This window comes from Anneissia japonica, unplaced genomic scaffold (genome assembly GCF_011630105.1).
Source record: "Anneissia japonica isolate Jap-2015-1 unplaced genomic scaffold, ASM1163010v1 scaffold287800_len1627635_cov199, whole genome shotgun sequence".
Classification (NCBI taxonomy): domain Eukaryota; kingdom Metazoa; phylum Echinodermata; class Crinoidea; order Comatulida; family Comatulidae; genus Anneissia; species Anneissia japonica.
The window spans coordinates 104,013-110,565 of NW_022731299.1; the positions used below are offsets into that span (position 1 = coordinate 104,013).

Sequence of the window (6,553 nt, forward strand, 5' to 3'; positions counted from 1 at the left end):
GCCTTATCTGCCTCCATGTGAGGGGGATGCACGGGGACGAGGTGGCAGAAGAATGCTACTTCAGGGCACTTTACCTCCTGCGTCTCACGCATATCCCCCGAGATCAGAAGTTGATCTTGCATGCGTTTTCCTCTTCATCAAAGGTGGTGGATAAGTTCTTGCACCAGTACCCGGGAACTTACTTCAGTTTCACCATAGAAGCTGGTAGGTTCACCACGGTACAACGAGCAGCCTGTAAACATCTCGCAGGGGTCAATGACCGCAGAATCCTCATCGAGTCTGATGGACCCTATTTTCCCCCCTCAGGCCAGCGAGTGGGTGCTCCTCATCTGCTGTGGGAGACAGCAAAATCGGTGGCCCAAGTTCTAGGCTGGGACACCAGGCGAGTCTTAGAGCTCACCCAGAAAAACGGCCTAGATCTCTTCTGAGCGTAAGAGCTCAGTGCCACCCCAGAAGACTTTAAGTTTGTTTAGGGAATACTTTGTGTTTTATTTTATGTTTCCTTAATTTCTGTTCTTTTCCTGCACATTGTGTGTATAAGAGACAGATCCACAACAGAATCCAGGCTCGGGGCCCACTGAGAACATTTAGAGCTTGAATGTCGGTGGGTAGGGTCTTTTCCCATGCAGCATGGCGTCCTTCTTCAAACAATGGGGGAATGTAGTGACGACCCCCTGGAGGTCACCCAGCAATGACCCCCAGATTCCCTGGGTTAGCTCACCTGCGCAAACCGGCGTATCTACGGGCATGCGCACTGAACGGCCGACTCGGGTCATCCCTTGGAGAAAGGACGGCAGAGCTCATGCTGTACGCACACAGACGTGTAATACCATTGTATTCAGCCCTACGCGGGAAACAAATACCGATACCGGTAAGTACCTTTTAGGCTTTTTACAATACTAGTAAGACCAAACTTAAGACACTACAAAATTAACTTACAGTTAAAGGAGAGTTCAACACAATAATCAGAAACAAGACATGTGGAACAGCAACCAAATTTAATGCAGTGAAAGGTCACATCAACTCACCACCCCTCATTGGCAAAGAAACACTTACCAAGTTAGGAATGATCAGACTAGAACCCGATGGATTATTTGCAGAGAAGAATGACCTTCGAATAGGCAACGAAATGCCAGCAATCAACTCTATTGGTGCTAACATGGAAACAAACAGCCAAGTTGAAAGAATTGTTGACAAATACAAACAAGTATTCACAGGCATTGGGCTAATCAAAGATGTAAAGTGTAACAAAGAGATCTATGCAAAGTTTAGCATGAAACCTGAAGCAGTTCCAGTGGCACAAAGACCAAGACCAGTAGCTTACTACCTTCAGAAACCATTGAAGGAATGGCTTGATCAATGTTTTGAGGAAGACATCTTTGAGAAAGTACCCTCAGGGGAACCAGTGACTTGGTGTTCACCTTTGGTTGTTCAACCAAAACCTAGATTCCGCAAGATACCTCAAGAAGAAATTAAGCCAAACATGATAAGGGCTAGCGTTCATCTAAGAGTTCCAAACAAATTCATGGAAAGGAACAGAATCACTCAAGCACCCGTGGTAGAGGACTTTACGTACAGATTTAGTGATTGTAAAGTATTCTCAAAGCTTGATATGCGGCAAGGGTACCACCAGTTAATGCTAGATCCAAAATCTAGGGAGATAGCAGCCTTCAGTACGCCTTGGGGGTAATATGAGACCAAAGCGACTCATATTTGGAGCCAAATCATCACAAGACATGTTTGATGAGACAATATACAGGATTTTTGGTGATATTACCAAATGCCTTAATCAGCGAAATGATATTCTTCTTGGAGGAAGGACTATGGAAGAGCATAATGCGACCCTGGAAAAGGTATTGCAGAGAGCTGCAGACTTCAACCTGACGTTTAACCTAGAGAAATGTCAATTCGGAGTTCCAGAACTTGACTTCTATGGGTACAAATTTACCAAAGACGGACTCAAACCCAGTCCAGAGAAAGTTCAAGCGGTTAAGCAAAGCAAACCACCAGAATCAAAAGAGGCAGTGCGCAGTTTTTTAGGCATGGTGGGATACCTATCTAAATTCATTCCAAACTACACAATGCTGACAGCAACACCGAGAGAACTGACTCACCAGGACAAGAAATTCAAATGGGGCAAGAAGGAGGACAAGGCATTCCAAATCCTGAAAGATAGTATAACAAGTGATAAAACAATGGCATACTTCGACCCCAGTAGACCGATTGTTGTGAGAACGGAAGCCAGCTACAATGAAGGGTTGTCAGCAGGACTCTTTCAGCGAACCTCGACAGGACTCTAACCAGTTCACTTTATTAGCCGGACGATGACTGACACTGAAAAACGCTACAGTCAAACAGAGAAAGATGCTCTGTCACTGAAATGGGCCAAGAATAGATTCAGCATGTACCTGCTTGAAGAACCTAAATTCCAGATAATTACTGCACACAAGCCATTAATCCCAATGTTCAACAAAGCAACCATGAAGCTTCCACCGAGAATTGAAAAAAGGGTGATGGACATGCAAGATGTTGACTATAGCTTGTATACCAGCCAGGAAAGGATGCAGCAGATCCCCTAGACTTCCTTTCAAGACACCCTCTAAAAGAGAGAGGTACAGACGACACAGAACATACCATCAAACAAATAATAGTTGACGAACATGCAATCGTCATAGACCGCATCAGAGAGTAGACAAAAACAGACCAGCAACTCCAGAGTTAGCAGAAAAGGATGCACATTGGTGATTGGGAACACTACAAAAGTAACCCAGACATCGCACCCTTTTACCCAGTTCGCAGTGAGCTGTACACAACAGAAGGATTGATCTTCAGACTAAAGAAGATATTAATACCGGCAACTCTCCAGCGAAAAGTCATCAAGGCAGCACACAGCCTAGGACGCTTAGGCATGACAAAAACTAAGCAAATGTTAAGAGAGAAGTATTAGTTTCCATTGATGAACATAATGACTGAACAATTGATAGGGCAATGCTATGAGTCGTACATATATGGTTCTGAATTTGTGCTGGAAACTGATCACCAGCCGCTTGAATGGCTAAATAAGAACAAGTATAAAAATGGGCGTATTACAATGTGGGCATTGTTGTTACAACCGTATAGAGCACGATTACGTGCCATAAAAGATCAGAAAATGTAGGGGCCGACTTTTGAGTAGGAGCGAAATGTAATAGCAATAAACCAGCAGAGGAACTAGTGTAAATGTCCTGATTAAATGTGGTGATTAGATTAGTTAAGCTTAAAACTAAAATTAAAAAAAAAGTCTTGGTGTGAAGTAAAATGTATTCTATAAGCATACTTTTTCTTTTTGGTGGGGAGTAAATTGTAACAAGTTCGTGTTTTTTTTCCTTGTATTTGAATAAACATGACTTTCAGCGTATATTTGCATCATGTGTGGTTATTTAAATAATAAAGCATGGCTCAGGTGCGCGACGGTATTTGAGTGAAGCGTTGTGGTGAAAGTGTTTTTTTTCCTCCTTGTTTTTTTGAGTGGAACGGCAGCGTGCGGGATTGGCTGGGTAATGCTGTGCCGCAGATTTCAGTTCGTTATATGGTATATCGGGTACTGTGGCTCGGTTTCACGTACTGGTGTGACGATGTTACGTACAGGACAGACCCAAAACCAACACGAAGCGGGCATAAGATCGTTACTGTGAGTTTTCATGTATTTGTTTTGGGTTCTTAATAATAATTAAATGTGGAAGTATATTGCTTATTACTGTACTTAGGCCTACCCTTGCTTGTGTGTAACGTAAAATGTAACTTTATAGCTTCGAAACATTATGGAATTGTAGATTCTTTGTTATGTCATGTATTATTGTATTATATTGTAGATTTAGATGGTCGGAAGAAGGGAGGAAGATTGGAAGCACAGACCAATTGCTCTTTCCGATTGACCACTTGATGCCGGGAATCTAAAACTCGGGAGCTATTAAACTTACTAAATTATTATGAGGTTTTTTTGTACACCATAGTTTTGATGAGTTCGTGTTAGCCACGTTGAAGAGTTGTGTTCGTGTTAGCCTAATTGATAGTCTTACAAACTAAATTGTCTTTATATGCAATACGGTACTGAATAATTGTTTGTAGTACCGATGGTGATAGACAGAATTGATTATCGCAATTTGTAAACTAATGATCTATTGTTCTATGTTGATGCTACGGTTAACTGTATTGTTGAAATTCTTGTAAGACGTGATAATATTAGCTTATTATTCTTGAGATATACATTGTTAAATATATGCATTGGAGATCAATGTGTAGATTAATAATAATGAGCATAATAGTTTAGTTGTTATTGTTGTGAACTGTTCGATTAGTATACATTGATATATTATATATTGTTGGAGATCAATGTGTAGTTTATTGATAATGAGCACAATTAGTTAATTATCATTGCTATAAATTGTTTGAGTGCCAAGATAATGGTAACATTATATTGTTATTGTTATGGATATTATTATATAATTGGAGATCGTTGTCCAGTATATTAATGGTAATGTGCACAACTAGTTAATTATGTAATACAAAGTAATAAGGGTATAAATTGCGATAATTAAATGAACGTATTGTTATGTGATGTGTTGTGGTTAATAAAGTTTAACCCGAGTTTAATCCGTGTCGTAACTTATTGCCGAGGTCCTGTCTCCGTTTAGGAATTCTGGAGGAACTTGTGACACTACTACTACTACTGCTGCTGCTGCTGCTACTGCTACTGCTACTGCTACTGCTACTACTACTAATTATTTATTATTATTATTATTATTATTATTATTATTATTATTATTATTATTATTATTATTAATATTATTATTATTGTTATTGTTGTTATTATTGTCACAAGTGACATCTATTTTAGTTTAATAAGTATTTTCTTTGAACCACTAACCTTACTTTGACACACAGCAGCCAGTCTTCAGTCTAATATGGTAATAAGGTAAGTGTAGCTGCCTCAACGTAGCAGCTTTAATATGCTGATCAATAAGGACACTGAAACGATGTTACTGGCTTCGGCTGTATAATTTATTCTATCTTTCTTTTACAGTCTCTCCATCGATGACCTCTAGCAAGACATCCTCTACACAGACCCTTATTTCTTACAGTTTGTTCTCTTACAGAAAGCTTAATGCTCAAGAAGGTCCTGCAGGTTTCAACTGGATGTGATTGGCTACACACTGCACATATATCGCCTTTGGAACGTTGCTGAAAATGTATTGAAGTACTAAAAGAAGACTTCTTCAATTTATACTGAGCAATAGCTGCCTCCCCTGTTACATTTCCAAATACTGGGTCATTCACTTCCCAGGTTGAAGCTCTCACAAACTTCACAACATGCTCCAGCTCAGGAACAATATTCTTTGACTTCAACTCGTAATTTTTGCTTGACCAACGGTTCTGCAAAAACTTGAGTAGCTTGCCCACAATCTGTCTGAGACTACTCTGGTTGTTGAGTTCCTGAGTAAATCCTAGTGCACTGAGTGCCTGGTAACAATTCTTTGAGAAATTTGTGTGAGTGTTACTGATTGGCTGAATGAGAAATGAATATAAATGAGTGCAGAGATGCAAATGAGTTTAGGTTAGTGGTGTGAAGCACTGATTGGACGGGAGGGCATGAATAGTAATGAGATATGAATTTTTGGTGGGGTGTTGGTTAGAACTGGATGAAGGGGCTTTGGAGAGTGACTTGTGAGAAAGCAGGGAAAGGACACGTTAGTCCAGAATAATTAATCGATGTTGAATTTAAAGACAACAATATCAGGTTCCATGCCTACACTGTACCAGTCTACAGCCATTGCGGGTGAGATAAAAACAATTTGTTTGCCTGTTATTTTATAATGATAAAACTGTAGACCTGAATGTATGCCAATGAACATCCAGTGAACGGCTGTGATGTAGTCAATATTGCATTTATAGGTGTAATTTTGCCCTACCTGACGTGGAAATGTACCGAATACTCAGTACATTTGAAAACAACTGCGAAAAAAATCGCAAGTTGTTCTCGGGTGGGACTCGAACCCACGATCTCCAGATCACTAGTCTGGCATCATACCTCTAGACCACCGAGCTTGCGCCTGATGGCCAGGGTTGAATTTGAGTCCAAGTAAGCAGCGGGTACTGCAGTGTTGAAAGTAATTGTTAATGTCGTGATAGAATAATAGACACTAACTGGATTTGCGTCAGGAGAAACATGTATAGGTGTAATTTTGCCCTACCTGACGTGAAAATGTACCGAATACTCAGTACATTTGAAAACAATTGCGAAAAAAATCGCAAGTTGTTCTCGGGTGGGAGTCGAACCAACGATCTCCAGATCACTAGCCTGGCATCATACCTCTAGACCACCGAGCTTGCGCCTGGTGGCCAGGGTTGAATTCGAGTCCAAGTAAGCAGCGGGTACTGCAGTGTTGATAGTAATTGTTATTGTCGTGATGGAATAATAGACAATAACTGGATTTGCGTCAGGAGAAACATGTATAGGTGTAATTTTGCCCTACCTGACGTGGAAATGTACCGAATACTCAGTACATTTGAAAAC

General features: G+C 40.5%; 1 non-coding gene across 1 annotated transcript; it reads right to left on the reverse strand.

Annotated features, from left to right (window-relative positions):
• Positions 1 to 6,011: 6,011 nt before the first annotated feature.
• Trnat-agu lies at positions 6,012 to 6,083 on the reverse strand. The gene has a single exon. It is a non-coding gene; the product is annotated as a tRNA-Thr (tRNA).
• Between the last annotated feature and the right edge of the window lie 470 nt (positions 6,084 to 6,553).